Source organism: Macaca fascicularis, chromosome 8 (genome assembly GCF_037993035.2).
Source record: "Macaca fascicularis isolate 582-1 chromosome 8, T2T-MFA8v1.1".
In the NCBI taxonomy this organism is placed as follows: domain Eukaryota; kingdom Metazoa; phylum Chordata; class Mammalia; order Primates; family Cercopithecidae; genus Macaca; species Macaca fascicularis.
The window spans coordinates 138,876,693-138,895,220 of NC_088382.1; positions in this window are offsets into that span (position 1 = coordinate 138,876,693).

The following is an 18,528-nucleotide window of genomic DNA, read 5'->3' on the forward strand; positions in this document are numbered from 1 at the left end:
TTATATCTGGGATTTGGTTTTCAATTTTCAAACACCCGCAAGAGATCTTTTCTGCCCATCTCGGACAAAACTTGCACTTGACCAAAATCAGAATTCTCTTCTGCCACCACCGTTTGTTGAGCACCAAGCCTGTTTAAAATTGCATGCCAAGGCCAGGTGCTGTGGCTCACAACTATAAACCCAGCAATTTGGGAGGCCAAGGTGGGCGGATCATTTGAAGTCAGGAGTTCGAGACCAGCCTGGCCAACATGGTGAAACCCCGCCTCTGCTAAAAATGCAGAAATTAGCCTGGCGTGGTGGCACGCACCGGTGATCCCAGCTACTCGGGAGGCTGAGGCAGGAGAATCGCTTGAACCCAGGAGACGGAGGTTGCAGTGAGCCGAGATTACACCATTACCCTCCAGCCTGGGTGACAGAGTGAGACTTTGTCTCGAAAAAAAAAAAAAAAAATTGCATCCCAAACACTGGATTGTGCTGAGGGAAAACACACCTTAAATAATAAGAAAGTGGTCGTATCAATTCCCTACTAAATCAAACCTTCAATGGCTCCCTAACACAATATAAAACCATAAAATCGAACCACCATGACCCAGCAGGCAAGTCCATAAATCTTCTACTCTCATCTAATTAAACTGACTTCTCCTCAGTTGTAGTTAATCTCCCATCCACCCAGAAGCTACTGTGAACTTTGCGCCCTGTTACCTGTGATTACAAATCCCTACTTTCCCGTGTCTGACTCTTTAACAGGTGACTACCATTGAAAGCTCTTATAAGTCAACTCAATATTTCTAACTCCTCAGGAAAGCAAACTTGTCATTCCTTCCTCTGTTGTCCCAAGCCACTGTATAAATACATTTATTAGATGTGGTGCATCTTTTTTAAATCACTCTGTTAATTATGTGCTTTCCTTTAAAGAATTATTTCATTATCCTGTAACTTTCATTGTTTCAGCATAACATTTTTGAGATTCATCCATGTTTTTGTGTATATTAGTTGTTCAGTATTTTTTATTTTTGAGTAATATTTCATTTTTTTTTGTGGTTAAATAGCTTATTTACTTTTGTTACCCATTTATCCACTTCTAAACAATTGGGTTGTTTCCAGTTTTTGGCTATTCTTAATAAAGCTGCACAAATCTCGTAATGAAAAAAAATTATGTGCTTTCCTGTCCTATAAATCCAGGACTCCTTTAGGGCATAGGATATGTGCCTATCACAAGCACAGCATATGACACACAGATTGCTAAATGGATACATTAATAAATGAGTAAAATTAATCAAGTAGGGAGTTACTTTTTAATTAAGAGGAATTTGGGAGACTTTTTGGGGGAGGTAGTATTTGGATTTGGGTGTAAAATTGTCTCTATTTCCAAAATACCCTATTAAAATGACTTTCAAACCCCTTCTGGCTTATCAAATACTTTAATGCTTAGAGTAAGAATCGAAATTACAGACATCCTCAGCAAAACAGGGAAGAAAATCACCTCTTCTTTATACTCAGAAGCAACTGTCATTAATATGTTAGACATGTTTTCTTTCAGACTTGTGTTACGCATTTTTCTCTACATAATTGAGATAATATAATTTTATAACCTACCTTCCTCACTTAATGTTATAAGTATTTTTATTATCATTAATAAACATTTCAAATATAATTGTTAATAATTACATTCTATGTCTTCACATGAGCATATATCATAATTTACACATTCATTTTCATAGTACTGGATTTTTAGGTGGTTTCCAGTTTCCTGCTCTCATAAATAATGCACATATTTGTTCATAAATATTTATTCTCATTTGTGATTATTTCCTTTGGATGCATTCCTAGAAATAGAAATAGTGGGTCAAATGGTATTAGAATGTAAAGGCTTTTGAGAAATAATGCGCAAGTACTTTATAGAAAGCTTGTAGCAATTTATACTGTCACCAGCAATGTGAAAGGTTAGCTTTACCATATGAGCCAGCGATCACACTCCTAGGTATTTACCCAACTGGTTCAAAAACTGATGTCCACAGAAAAACATACATGTAAATGTTATGACAGTCTTATTTATAATATCCAAGAACTAAAAGCAGCAAAGAGGTCTTTCAATAGATGAATGGTTAAACAAACTGCGGTACATTTATATAATGAAACATTATTCAGGGGTAAAAGTAAATAAGCTATTTAACCACAAAAAAAGATGTGGACAAATCTTAAATACAAATTGCTAAGTTACAAACAAAAGGCAATCTAAAAAGGCTATATTCTGCATGGTTTGAATGTATGGATTTCTGGAAAAGGTAAAACTATAGAAACAATAAAAAGGCCAGTTGTTGCCAGAGGAGGCCTGAAAAGGTAAAGCATGGAGGATTTTGTAGGGTAGTAAAACTATTTTTTATGATACAGTAGTGGTGGATATATGACACCATGTATTTGGCAAAATCCATAGAACCTTATGGCACAAAGAATAAACGTTTATGTATGCAAATTTTAAAAATTATTTACAGGTTCAAGACACTCCAGTGGAACGCAGCTGTGACAAAAGATTCTGTTTCATACATTACAAATGTAACCATTTATCAGTAAAAGTGGACAGGTATCATAGCTGGCCAATCAACAGTACTTACCTTAAAATATAGTAGGTAAGAAAAAGGGAGCAGGCCAGGGTGGTTCCTGGATTTCTGGCTTTTCATACATTTCAAATGTATGAAACACATCAGTTTTAAGTATTGGGTGGAGGAAAATGCTGACCCAAATAACTTCAGAAATAAGTAGACGCTGTAGAAAGGCAAAATAAATTGTACTTAAGTACTGTGCTCTAGCTGATAAAGTTGTTTCCTACAGGGATGCAGGTTAACAATTCTGTTGTTATGAAACATGTGCAGATGCTCCTACACTTACAATGGAGTTACTCCTGGATAACCCCAGTGTAAGTTGAAAATACCATAAGTTGAAGATACATTTAATACACCTACTGTTAGCCCAAGAGAAGATCAAAATTCAAAATTTGAAGTACAGTTTCTACTGAATTCATATTGCTTTTTCACCATGATAAAGTTGAAAAATCATAAGTTGAAACATGGTAAGTCAGGGACTGTCTGTATACTGAAATTGAGCAATTAAGTAAATAGATCTCAAAGGGTAAGTCAGGTTTCTTGCTGTTGGACCAGGAGTTTACATATAGGCAAGGGGAGGAGGCTAGAATGAGCCACAATGATGAAAAATAAAGAATTTCATTAAGATTGAAACATAAAAGAAAAAAGAAGCTGTATTGATAAGATGATGTATACAGTTTAACACCATATTGATATATTTTAATACACAGAATATCAAATGCTATTTATAAATACATGCATGTGCAATAAATGTTTTTAAAAATATAAAATAGAAGAATGTACAACAACTGCATGGCTTCTTGTCTCTGGTGAAGGAAGGAAGAGGGTAAAGGAAACGGATAAATACTAAAAGGAATTTCAACTGTTTACATTTTATTTTATTTTTATCATTTTTCTTTGAGACGGAGTCTCGCTTTATCACCCAGGCTGGAGTGTGGTGGCGCAATCTCTGTCTCTGATGAAGAAAGGAAGAGGGTAAAGGAAACAGATAAATACTAACTGAAATTTCAACTATGTTTATGTTTTGTTTTATTTATTTATTTATTTATTTTGAAATAGAGTCTCACTCTGCTGCCCAGGCTGGAGTGTGGTGGCATCATCTCAGCTCACTGCAAGCTCTGCCTCCCAAGTTCAGGCCATTCTGCCGCCTCAGCCTCTTGAGTAGCTGGGACTACAGTAGGTGCATGCCACCATGCCCGGCTAATTTTTTGTATTTTTAGTAGAGATGGGGTTTCACCGTGTTAGCCAGAATGGTCTCGATCTCCTGACCTCCTGATCCACCCGCCTCGGCCTCCCAAAGTGCTGGGATTACAGGTGTGAGCTGCCGTACCCAGCCAACGTGTTATTTTTAGCGAAGTTTGAAACATGTATAAAAGATAATAAGTTTTGTTAATAATAGGGCAGGGAATATAGCGATGTTTTTATGTTACACTATAATTTTATGTATTTTTGAAATTTTTATAATTAAAAAAGTAATTTTAGTAATCAAAGTGATTAAGGTACCTACACGAGGGTAATTCAGCATTTATCAGTAAAGGACAGGTATCATAGCTGTCCGATCAACAGTACTTACTTTACTTAACACAGTAGGTAAGAAAGAGGGATCAGTGCAGTGTAGGTACTGAATTTCTGTCTTAGGCAGCTGTGTAGAAACAGGTACCATTCATTGAGATAGGACTGGATGAGGTAGAATGAGGTTGGGGCGAGAGAGGATCTCCTATAATACTGGGCATAATTCAAGGCTCACTACAAACACTCAGTAAATATTCTCTTTACTGATTTATAAAGAAATCCTTGGGGAGTAAGCACAAAGATATTATGTTCCCAAAACCTCATTCTCCTTCTTTTAGGTATTTGGGGTATAATGGGTCCTGTATACTCATCACAGGCCAAATGAACTAGGTAAGTGAAAATAGGAGAAGCATTTCCACATCATCTAATTACAGATATTATTAGAAAAAAGATTCCAAGTGAATCCTGTTCTGAACTTTAACAACACTCTGGAGGAAAGAGCTCTTATATTTCAAATGGCAGAATATGGCTCCCCTTTTTAAAAAAAAATCAATAGATTCTCTGGAGAAAACAGTCAATGACTTCCTTTTTAGAATTTCATCACTAGCTTTCCCTCTATACAGACAGTCTATAAAATCATAGCCAAAATGATCTTGTTGAAAAGAAAGCAACAACAACATAAACCAACAGCCTGTCTTGTACATGAAATGCCTGAGATATCTGCTGTTTATTGTTCCAAGTCCTTTCAAACCTAGCTCAGCTCCCACAGAGTCCTGGTGACCATTTGACCACTTTGTGGCCTCACCTTGTTTCTCCTTGACTAGATGCCAAACAGAAATAATCACAACATTTATCACAATAGCTTGTGGTTATTTGTTTTCATGCCTCTTTTCATAAATCATTAGGCTACCTGGGAACAAGAAATATTAAGAGGTTAGTCAGGCAGCCTCTTGGACAATGTAATCTATAAGGTATAGTAAAACAAACCTGGAGCAAACTGAAAATGTGGCACTCATTGGATTGTATTTATTCACACTAACCTTACACAGCTAGAAAATGGAAACTGGCCCTGCTGCTTTGGAAGGAGATGGCATACCCGAGTGAAAGGTGAAAACATTCCTCACCAGCCTTACTCTCTGTTAGACTTCTTTGCTGCAAGCCTGTATAAATTATAGCATGCAGCCTTGGCCTCACTGTTAATACGGGGTGACCAGCCAACTGAGCGCTATTTGGCATCAGCAAAATCAACTACATCCCCAGACCAAATAGTGCATGACTTAGTTCTATTGACTATAATGTGTGTCTTTATTAGCATATCTAACATTTAAACTCTTCTATATGACCACAATAAGGTAGGCTAATTCAGAAAATTACAATTTTAAAAAAATTTCAAATAAGTAAAATATTTTATAGAACATGTAATGAGTCCTGTATATTACACATAAAAGTTTTATCTATAGAAAGTTTCTACCCACCCTGCTAAATAAATATTTTTTAAAATAAAGAATATTTTTTGAAGGAAATTCAACTTCTCAAATCTGGCCATATCAGTCATCATGTGTGTAATCCCAACCCTTTTCCCTAATGCTGAGCACAGGGTCTGACTGTGGTATCCAATAGGTTTTTGATGCATGAATTAATTAATTAAACAATCCATATTCAGCATCTGTTTACTGTTCAGTGTTAGAAAATCCACTAGCTCCTGTGATAGCTCATTTTATTGTAGCATAACTGTGATAGGGAAAAATGTTTAATTAAATATCTAATGATCTTCTTGGATATCCCAATCATTGGACATATTCTTCAGTCACAGTGAGCTAACTTCAGGAATAGATATCTCTATAGATAAAGGACAGAACTCAATCATGAGTCCTAACTCACAGAGAAAAACAAAGACCCTTCCATTTGAATTGTAAGCACTGAATTGTGAAGACTTAGCTGACCTTTCTCATTGCCTTGACTTTCACATACACATTTTTGGTGTCAAGAGAAAGGAAAAGCAGCAGATGTTTTCCAGACCTTCTATTAGATAGAGATGAAGACTTTCTTAAAAAATTGTGGAAGCAGAATGCTAAATCCAAACTTCTCTCACTCCAAATAAAGTGAGGAAGACAAAGGACACTAACATTGATGGAAAACCTATTATCTGCCAACTGTTTTACCCACATCATCTCACTGGATCCTAATGCCTACTCTCTGAGCCATATGCTATTTACCGTTTTTTTTTAAGGTGAGGCATTAAGACTCAGAAAAATTAGCTTATTTGTTTAAAGCCACACAAAGAGAGAGTTAGGCACCCAGACTCTGTCTACACGTATACCCAGTACATTGTCTACCCTATGATAATTGTCTGAGTTCAAAGTAATTCACATCACTGCGTATCCTTCAACCTGACAGTCAACTTGCCCACTCATTCCTACACCCTGAGAAGAGGGACTTTTAACATTATTTCCATAATGATATTTTAAAGTGAGAAGAATTAAAGAAAAAAAACTATCAACAGATTTCATGGAGATTATCAAACTCTAAATCTGTGCCAGGTTATAAATGGCAGTAATGGTTTTCAATCTCGACATGTCTTTAGAATACACAGTTTCAACAATCTCTTATTTAAAGGGACTTACTGTAGTGGTGATTATCAGGAAAAGGGAGCACCAAGGGCTTGGAGTAGACTTAGTTTTTTTAAAAATCTTTGATAGTTTAGATATGCCTCCCTAAAGAGCATACCTTTTTAGAACCTTTGAGAATGATTGGAAGGAAGCTAAAAGTTGGTCTTTTATTTTGTTTTCTCTAGAAAGAAAGATCAACCAGGCAAAATCATGTCAGAGATGTCAAATGAATGATTTATTTTTAAACTTATTGTGTTTCCCATATCCACAAGGCTTACTGCAAGTCACTGGTGAGAAGCATCCACACCTCCTGGTAGCTTGTTAGAAATGCAGAGTCCCAGGCTCCACCCCAGTCCTATTGGTTCAGAATTTGCATTGTAGCAAGATCTGCAGGTGATTCTTATGCATCTCAGCTTTGAGGAGCACTGATTTACACCACTTCTAAACACTCTCCCATTTTCTCCCCATTAGTCTAAGTACCCCTCAGATGGGTTCCCTTAACACTCATAAGTCCTTTATCATAGCAGTTATGGCATTGTCTTGAAATTGATTGTCTGAAGTTCTATCTTTTATGCCTGACTGTAAGCTCTTCAAGACAAGGTCAGTGGCTTCCATGTTCCCCACTATATTGTTGGAACCTAACAGTTGCCTGAAACAGAGTTTTCAGCAAATATGTAGGAATCCCACAAGATTGTGATCTTTATAAGATCAAGAATTACAAGTTAATAATAACTTAATTGCATATTTTAAAATAACTAAAATAGTGCAATTAGATAAATGCTTGAGGGGATGGACACCCCATTCTCCATGATGTGCTTATTTTTTTAGTTTGTTTGTTTGTTTTTGTTTTTTTGAGATGGAGTCTCGCTCTGCCGCCCAGGCTGGAGTGCAGTGGTGCAATCTCAGCTCACTGCAAACTCTGCCTCCTGGGTTCATGCCATTCTCCTGCCTCAACCTCCCAAGTAGCTGGGACTACAGGCACCTGCCACCACGCCTGGCTAATTTTTTGTATTTTTAGTAGAGGTGGGGTTTCACTGTGTTAGCCAGGATGGTCTTGATTTCCTGACCTCGTGATGCACCCGCCTCAGCCTCCCAAAGTGCTGGGATTACAGGTGTGAGCCACTGCGCGCGGCCCATGATGTGCTTATTTCATATTGCATGCCTGTATCAAAATATCTCATGTATCCCATAAATAAAACCTACCATGTACTCACAAACATTAAAAATGAAAATAATTTTTAAAAGAATCACATATGAGTATTTGTGCCTTTAAAATGTAGAAAGGCCCTGGCATAAAATTAATGCTCAATTTGTGTTGAATTCCTCAATTTCTGCCTGATTCATACCAGAAAATGGAAAGGACCAAAAACATAGTTATTCTGCCAAATGCCATTTTTGTCAAGACTCCTTGATATCTGCCGGTCCTAATTCTTGCACTAATTCCCTTCTGTTTTCAAATCACATTGTTTATTAATAATAGGAAGTAAAAACTTGAATAGTTATTTTCAGTTTGTAAAATAACCTTATATTCACAATACCATCAATTCTTGGATCACTAAGAAATTATCTCCTTGATAGCTAAACTATCAAGTTCAACTAAGTCTTTTATAGCTAATGAGTCAGATTCAAAGAGGTAATGTGATTTTCCCAGTGTCACAGTGCTGATAGGTGGCAAGGTCAAGAAGTGATATCAGATCTTCTGACCCCATGTTCTTTCCCTCTATACCACCCTGAGCATTGTAATCAGAGGGCATCTGAGATTTCAGGAAAGTTACTCAGACATCTACTGGCACTCAGTTTTAGTATTTCATTCAACTAAGTATAGTAATTATTTTTCAGTCAAATTTGTCATTCTGGTTTTGTAGTGCCTTCTGTGTTGATGCATGCATTTATTTATTCATCAATTTATTCCACAACTTTTTCTTGATGTTTTTTTGCACAGTGTCAGCCCATTAGCGGTCATACACTATTTATCTAGTTGACCTGATTAGCTTTCTTTGATAAATATTGACAATTCAGGTAGGTCTCTGAGATCTACTGGTAAAATAACCATATTTCCAGATGAAAATTATAAAGTCATTGAGCATTAGAATTGCAGATGCCTTTAGAGATTGTCTCCTCCAACCTCCATTTCTGCCAGATAAAAAGGCTGAGAGCCAAAGAGGGAGAGTAACATGCCTGAGTTCACATTAGAAAATGTTTATGTAGCTTTTCCTGTGAGAACCTGAATTATCTGTTGTATATGTTTGCATTGATCACAAGGCAGGTAGTTGCCAGATCCCCATTTAGCTTGGGCATAGAACCAAATAATTTAAAAATACCCTCAAAGCCCTATGTAGTAGTTAGATGCCTTCTAAAGCCTGCAGCTGACAATGTACTCATATTGCTGATCCTAAGAGAAATTTGTAATGACTGGGAGGGATGGATTGCCACCTGTACATATTCCGAACACATACTCATCAAGGTCTGAACAAGAACATATGTGAATAATTAACAAGATAGTGATTTGTAGTATCGTGGTAATAGATAACCTGGTTCCTAAAGAGAGGTTAACCGAAGTTGCTTTTCCTTTTACAAGGCAACCACAAAGTAGATTCCAATGTTTGTTATCTCTTTTGTGGCATAGTTTTGGAAGCTGAATCCTCAAGAAAAAATTTTTCTTCCAAAGTAAACATTGATTTTTACTAGACACTGTATTTAACATGGTACATTCCAAGCTTTTAAAGAAAGAGACACAGGTATAATTATGTAGTTTATTCACTAATCTCTGTTACTAATCTTGTTCCTTTCCTTCTTTTCCCACAGTATATCTAAGAAAAGGTAACCCCAGATCTTTCTGTAGTTTGATTCAGTATTAAAACATCAGGGTTATTTACAGTTTAGCTCTGTGATTTCATTTGACATCTCTTATTTTATTCTTCCATCTGTAGGCTGTGATCTGTGTCTTTACCAAAAGGCAGCAAACAAGGAGAAGAATCAAAAGGAAGATAGGGACTCAGTGTCCTCCCTTGAGTTCTTTTCCCTAAAAACAAAAATTCTCTCAACCTCTTCTACCTGACACAGAAAACATCTGAGAAACATAATTGCATTGTTTCATGTGAAACTTATAAAGATATGGTCCAATTGCATCTCTTGCTCTCTTTTTCTCCCTCCCCAAAGAAAACAAAATCACTTTTTCTCCTTAAATGAAAGCTGTCACTTTGAAAAACCTTTTGAAAGTGTCTACTTCTAAAACTAAACACATGTTCTATGCTATGACCCTGCAATTCCATTCCTCAGTGTAGGTAAATGAGTGTATTTGCCTACCAACATTTGTAATGTTCTAAGTTCTTTAGAGAAACAAACCAATAGAATATTTTATCTGTAAGTGTATAAATGTATGTATATATGTATGTAATATGCATGTATGTATGTACATGATTTACTATAAGGCATTGGCTCACACAGTATGGAGGCTGAGAAGTGACAAAATCAGCAGTTGGCAAGCTGGAGACCCAGGAGAGTAGACGCTGTAGCTTCAGTCCAAGTCCAAAGCCCTAAGAATCAGGAAAGCCAGTGGTGTAAATTCCAGTTGCAGTCACAGACTTGGAAGTATGATGGTGACAAGGAGGTCAGGGGAAGATGTATGAGATGGACCTCTCTGAATTGCAAGAAAATGAAGATATTTGTATCCCATATGAATGCTCACCAAATAGTGACCTAGGCAGAGAAAGATGTTAATAATCAAAGGAACAGGATGACTTGTTCTGTGGATACTAGTAAGCTTCCTTCCCCAGCCACCTTGTCATTGCCTAATGAGCTCATGACAAACTGGCCTTGGTGGCAGGAGTGGAGGATAAGCATGGGCTCAGCAACATGGACTTCTACTCAGTAAGGTCAATCTCGCTATGGCCACTGCTGAGTGCTCAATCTTCCAGCAACAGAGACCAACACAGCATCCCTAACATGGCACATTTCCTTGCGGTAGATTAATTTCACCGGAGTGCTTCCATCATAAAAGGGGCAATATTTTATTCTTACTGGAATAGACATTTACTATGAATAGAGATTTGCTTTCCTTACACGTAATGCTTCCGCCAAAACTACCATCCATGGAATGCCTTACCCACCTTCATTATTGCACACAGCATTACTTCTGATCAAGGAACGCACTTCGTGGGCAAAGATGTTTGGCAATAGGACCATGCTAATAGGATTCACTAGTCTTACCTTGTTCCCCACCAAGGTTTTTTGGCAGCAGGCCAAAAAACATGTTTCTCAAAAGGACAGTAATCATCTGTGAAGAATGGCAGGGAGCTGTTCTGTAATCCCAAGGAGTTGTGCTGCAATGTAACTATAGCGGTATGTCAAAGACTGCAAACAGCATCCCTATATAGCACTGACACTTTAAGAATCATAATATCTTCTAGCTCATATGGCCCAGGTGTCAGAGCAGTTTGCACAGCAGCCTGGACCTGTTGCAGAACCTTCTTTCATTTTGAACCCCACTCAAAGTATAAGAATTTCAAAACATTTGACTTATAGTAACTAAAAACTAGAACAGTCCAAATGTCTATCTACAGTAGAATGGATAAATGAGTTGCAGCAAATTCATAAAATGGAATACCATGCAACAATAAAACAGAACATTTACGACAAAAAATATTACCATTGGGTATCACAGGCAAAGCAATGAATGAGTGAAAGAAGATACCTACAAGAGAGGACACACTATTTTTATATAATTCAATAACACAAAAGTCAAGAACTAAATTGTGGTGATAGTAGTCAGAATATTGCTTACCTGATTTTAGGGAGGTTGGAGCAGGTATGGACTTAGCAAGTGAAATGAGGGACCCCTCTTGGGTATTGAAAATATTCCAAAATCCCTTTATGATAAAAACCCTCGATGCCTAGTTCATTCAACATACCTCAAACTAATAAGAGCTATGTATGACAAACCCACAGCCAACATCATACTGAATGGGGAAAAGTTGACAACATTCTCCCTAATAGCTGGAACAAGGCAAGGATGCCCACTCTCACCACTCCTATTTGACATAGTACCAGAAGTTCTAGCCAGAGCAATCAGTCAAGAGAAGGAAACAGAAGTCGTCCAAATTGGAAAAGAAGTAAAATTGTCTTACTCACTGATGACATGATTATATACCTAGAAAACTCTAGAGATTCCTCCAAAGGATTCCTAGGCCTGAAAAATGACTTCAGAAGTTTCAGGATACAAAGTGAATGCACAAAAATCAGTAGCACTTCTATACACCAACAATGCTCAAGCTGAGAACCAAATCAGGAACTCAATCTCATTTACAATAGCCACAAAAACAGCCATCAAATACCTAGGAATACATTTAATCAAGGAGGTTAAAGATCTCTACAAGGAGAATTACAAAACATTGATAAAAGAAATCATAGATGAACCAAATGTAAAAAACATTCCATACTCATGGATAGAAATAATAAATATCATTAAAATAACTCTACTTCCCAAACTAATCAATAGATTCAACACAATTCCTATCAAATTACCAATGTCATTTTTCACAGAATTAGGAAAAAAAAGACACTAAAATTTATATGGGACTCAACCACAAAAAGCCTAAATAGCCAAAGCAGTCCTGAGAATAAAGAACGAAGTCGGAGGCATCACATTACCTGTCTTCAAACCATGCTACAAGGTTATAGTAACCAAAACAGCATGGTACTAGTATAAAAACAGACAGAAAGAGATCAAAGGTACAGAAAAGAGAAACCAGAAATAAAGCCACAAATGTGCAATTATTTGATCTTTAACAAAGAAAACAAAAATAAACAATAGAGAAAAAGAGAATTTAATCAATAAATGGTGCTGGAAAAACTAACAAACCATATGCAGAAGAATAAAACTGGACCCCTATCTCTCACATTATTAAATAAAATCCTCAAGATTGATTAATGACATAAATGTAAGGTGTAAACTTATAAAATTCCAAGAAGAAAAGCTAGGAAAAACATTTCTGGACATTGGCCTAGGCAAATAATTTACGACCAGGTCGTCAAAAGCAATCACAACAAAAACAAAAATAGATAAATGGGACTTAATTGAACTAAAAACCTTCCACACCACAAAAGGAATAATCAACAGGTTCAACAGACAGCCTACAGAACGGGAGGAAATACTTGCAAATTATGCATCTGACAGAGGACTAATATCCAGAATCTATTAGAAATAAATAAATCAACAAGCAATAAATCAAATAACCCTGTTAAAAAGTGAGCAAAGGATGTGAACAAACACTTCTAAAAAGAAAACATTCAAGTGCCAACAAATATGAAAAAATGTACAACATCACCAATCATCAGAGAAATCCAAATTAAAACCACAATGTGATACCATCTCACACACATCAGAATGGCTATTATTAAAAAGTCAAAAAATAACAGATGTTGGCAAGGATATGGAGAAAATGGAATTCTTATAGACTCTTTGTGGGAATGTATGTAGAAAACAGTATGGAGATTTCTCAAAGAACTAAAACTACAACTACAATAATTTGACCCAGCAATCCCAGTACTGGGTATATACCCAAAAGAAAATAAATTATTTTATCAGAAAGATATCTTCATGGTGAGTTTATTGCAGCACTATTCACAATAGCAAAATTATGGAATCAACCTAAATGTCCCTCAATGGTTGACTGGATTTTAAAAACTGTGGTATATATATACCATGGAATACTATGCGGCCATAAAATGAGTGAAATCATGTCCTTCATAGCAATGCAGATGGAGCTGGAGGCCATTAATTTGAGTGAAACAACTCAGAAACAGAAAATCGAATACCTCATGTTCTTACTAAGTAGAAGCCAAACGTAAGTACACATGGACATAATAATGGAAATAAGAGAGCCTGAGGACTCCAAAAGGGGAGAGAGTGGGAAGGAGATGAGGGTCGAAAAACTATGTATTGGGTACTATGTTTAGTATTTGCTTACAGGTTAACTGGAAACCCAATCCTCAATATGAAGGAATATACCCATGTAACAACATACACATATACCCCCTGAATCTAAAATTTAAAAAGAAAGAATATTCCATACATAAAATCTATTAATTTTTATGCTTAAGACTTGTGTATGTATCTACACCTCAATAAACATTTTGTTTAAATGATAATTGACTCCTTCTTCCCCACAGTGGGGAATTGCTGGAATTATGAATATTTCTAGTCTTGTGCTCTTTCTCTGAGCAGCCATACCCTACGGGTTATCCACATTTTTTTTTTCATAAGGGAATTCCTCTTAGGAAAGCATGTATTTCAGCCACAACAAAATATTTCAAAATAAAAATTTAAACACACACACACAAAAACATTTTAATAAAGAATCATTTTCATTACATATGCAAATTCAGGGCAGATGTGTTCAGGGAAATAACTTAAATCCACCCACCACTAGACAAAAAGTAAAACTGAATAAGCATTTCCAAAATATTGTAATGATTTCCCCCTGCCTCCTAGTCAAGACCGGCAACAAAATTGCAGAAACACTATGGGAAAGGTCTCTCTGAATACATGTGACTAGAATTCTCAGACGGTACTAGGTGATGGGAAATTTGATTCAACTTCAAATCCTCAGCTTTGAAGTCAAGGAGCGACCTTTAAGGGAAAAAGTGAAGCCCACTTTGGAATGACCCATTATATCCTTACTTATTTACATGTATTATCTCACTGAACACCTTTAAGATCAGTAACATTATAAAATTTTACTTAGAGACCTTAAGCAAGTTCTCCCCCAACACTATAGAACTGTTTGATTGAGAACCCTGATTGGAGCCCTCATTGTCTAACCTCTAGCTTCTGTGACACGGCACTTCCAATCGACTGTTGGCTTTCTTAGTGTTGCTTCTAGACTAAAATATTTGAGAAGGGGTCTATAGATTGCTTAGATGAGTCATGGTAGGTTTTCCTCTGTGAAGGACATGGTATCTTCTTGTTTTATTCTCTTGATGAAAAATTTATTATCTACTCTGTCACAAATCAAATAGAACTAACTAATGCTTTATATAATTCACATGACTGTTGTATAATTTATCATACAGTACCCATTTGTTCCTCTTTTTGAGAACTTTGGTGATGACAGAATGGGCATGATGCCCAACTTCAATGCCATGTACTACTCTTAGGTACCTATTCACAGTTCACTGTGGTAACTACTATGGTAGTTCAACTCTAATTTCAACAGACAGCTTGTTCCTAATTCTTCACTGGCTTTTCGCCTGACCTTGAAACCTAGTAGAACTAGGTTCTTGAAATCAGTTTGCAGCCACCAATACCCCTTTTCCCTCCCATGACTCCACTCATCAGCCATCATGGCCATGTTTTCTTATGCAGAGCCTCCCAAGGTGATCTACAGGTATTAGAATTTGGGGAAAATATGTTGTATTGAAAGCCTATGAGAGCAATGTCTGAATTAATTAAAAAATTGGCAACCTTGCCAGGCTTTTCTTGGTTCTCCATCAGTCTTTCTCAAGTAATTTGTGGAACACTAGTTGCCCTAACATACCTGAGGCTGTCTAATCAGGTTCTGTTGTTTCATAAGCTGTTTGCAATTTGGGATGCTTCTTCAGGGAACCAGTCAGTGCAGAGCATCACAGTTCCCAAGGTTACAAAAGGCTAGCCATGATGGGCACTCAAGAGGTGTTTGTTTCCTTTATCTTTCCAAATGAAGAATCATGAAACTCTTTAGAAATCTAATTACATTAACTACAGCCCTAATTTATATAGTAGAATAGCTATGGATAACCTGGACAAATTTTATATCAATAAAACTTATTTTCTAATAAATAATGTAAGTAGTAATTGAGGGCTCAGGTTATTCAAGAGGAAAGGGAAGGGATTTGCCTCATAATAGAAACTTCTGCTTTCTCAGAAATAATGAGGACAAGCTTTGACCTTTCCTCCTCCTCGGATATGGTTTGGCTGTGTCCCCACCCAAATACCATCTTGAATTGTAGTTCCCATAATCCCCACTTGTCATAGGAGGGACTTGGTGGGAGGTAATTGAATCATGGGCGTGGTTTCCTCCATGCCATTGTTGTAATAGTGAGGGAGTTCTCATGAGATCTGATGATTTTATAAGGGACTTTCACCCTTTGCTCGGCATTCTCTCTCCTGCCACCATGTGAAGAAGAGCATGTTTGTTTCCCTTTCTGCCATGACTGTAAGTGTCCTGAGGCTTCTAGCCCTGCAGACCTGCAAGTCAATTAAACTTCTTTCCTTTATAAATTACTCAGCCTTGGGTATTTATTCATAGCAGCATGAGAACAGACTAATACAACCTCTCACTCATGCCTCTGTTGAGGAAAGATTTGTCTGATTAATGGATGAGGGGAACAAGTTAGTCAACCTCTGTGACTCATTACCTGGACCATGGATCATGCTTTTTTCTGTGTTCCTGCTGCACTGTGACAAGGTCAGCGGTGTAGAGATTTTCTGCCCTGTGGTGGGGGACAAAGTTTGTTTAGAAGAAAGCACTGAGAGCCCATTTGGTCTTGAGCCTAAGTCATATGTCCCAATGTACGTTTGTCAGCAATAAGGCTTATTTTTTAAAAAATACTTTTTGTGTACATGTATATGGCACATATATTTCAGGCATCCAACACGTTCAGATAATTCTAAAGAATACCATAAAGAAAAATACCCCTGCCACTAGGCTTAAGAGCTAACACTAGCAATACAATTGATACTCTTTGTATATACTTTTTTGTTCCCATACTTCTCTCACACATTTCCTATCCCAGAGAGAACCACCACTAAACTTTGTGTTTATCATTTTACTGAAAGTTTTCATATTAATATGAAAGTGTTCCTTAACAATATCAAGGTTTTTCATATTTATAAACTTTAAATGTGAAGAGTATCATATTAACATTCTTATAAAAAGTTTATTGTACTCAATATTATGTTGTCAAGATTTATTCATATTGATAGATGTATTGCTAGTTCATTCACCTTACTGTAGTACTCCCACAGACTAATATGCTGCATATATATGATGATAAATATTTAAATGGTTTCTCATTTTTCACCATTACAGATAATACTGCCATGAATATTTTGTGACGTATTTCCATGTCCACATATATAACAGCTTCTCTAAGGTGTGTATCTCAGAAGAGAAATACTGTATCATAGGTAAGAGTATTTTTATTGTTAGTATATATTGCTGAAGCTGATATTTGGATCCCTACTTCTTCATAGTTTTCTCAGTTGTTGCCAATCCCACAGAAAGGAAGAGATAGCTTTCTTTCTTCCTTTTCTATCTCATAAATGCTTAATCATCCTCTAAGACTCATCCAACCTCCTCTCTTCTGTGAAAACTCCTCTTAACCCTACAGAGGTAAAGTGACCACTCCCTCCTGTGAGCTTTCACAGATGGCTCTTCTGCTTAGGACTTGTAAATCATTGAATCCTACAGAAATTACTTTGCCTATGTATCTATGTACAAATTTCACAGAGCCATATGTTCAGAAGAGAAAACAAAGAGAAGACTCCAAAAGACCACACTATAGTGACATTATGTCCTTTAATCAGTTCTTAATCACCCACCTATTAGAAAGGTTACCCAATAGTAGCATCCTTGGCATTGCCTTTGATCTGTGTTAGCCTCTCTCATCTAGGACACTTGAGCTCTTTATAGAAGATGAGGTGAAAAACTTTACTGACTACATCTACACCTACAAACACACAGGTCATTCATAGTCCCTACCCACGTTCCCGTTGCTGTCTACTTGACCATAAGAGGCACACATGTGAAACTATGATAATGGGAAAAATCCATGTGTAGAATTACAAATTTCTGGGACTTTTACAGCTATTAATAACAGGGGCTCATGGGTCATAGCAACAAAATTTCAATTTGATAAATAAGAAACTATCTTTTGAAGTAATGCTTCACCTCATGTTACAAAGCCAAATAGCAAAGTCAGAGTTCATGATAACTCATTTTCTTTAATTCAGCATATATTTATAGAACACTCAACTATACCACAGTTCTATGAATGTGTTAAGAGAAACCCGAGGAGTTCAACTTAATTAAAACTATTTTCTTATAGATCTCTGTGAGTATTGCCATATTAGGTACATCATAGAGTGTGCCAAAGACGTTGCAACTGCTAGAGTTTTCAAAAAAAACTTACGCTTCATTTGGTAACATTAAAATGGAAAAATTGTGACATTTGAGTGTATAACAGGATGTAAACTTGTAAGGTTTTATTAAGAAGCAAGATGAAATAGATAAAAAGTTCTAAGGTGGGGTGCTATGTCACCTGCAGAAGTTTCAAAGTAAGTATGAGAGTCATATGAATCTAAAACCCACAAAGATGTTAAAAGGTTGATGAAAGAATGGATGTTAGAAAGAATGTTTTTCTGGAAAATATTTATTTTTAAAAAACTGTGCTCTGATGCCATTTCTCTCTCCACTACTCTCCCCTTATTTTACTGTAAGCTTAAAGAGAGTTTCTCTGGCTGAAGAGAGCGTTCTGTGCATTCTGGAGAGAATTTGGGGAAATGCTGTGGCCTGATGAGTAACATATGCCTGGAGAATATTCACGTATGGCACAAGGTGAAATGGTCTGCCATCACAGGGTGGGAATAGGGGTCTGGAAAATCACTGCACCTCCCTCAGTGTGCATTGCAGTCTTCTCATATTGAATCTCATTGGAAAGATCAGTCATTTACATACAGATCTGACAAATGGGGCTTCTGCCATAGGGCAAAGACACCCGTTGAGCATATATTGAGTAGACTGCCAGAAATATGAGTTTACTGTGGA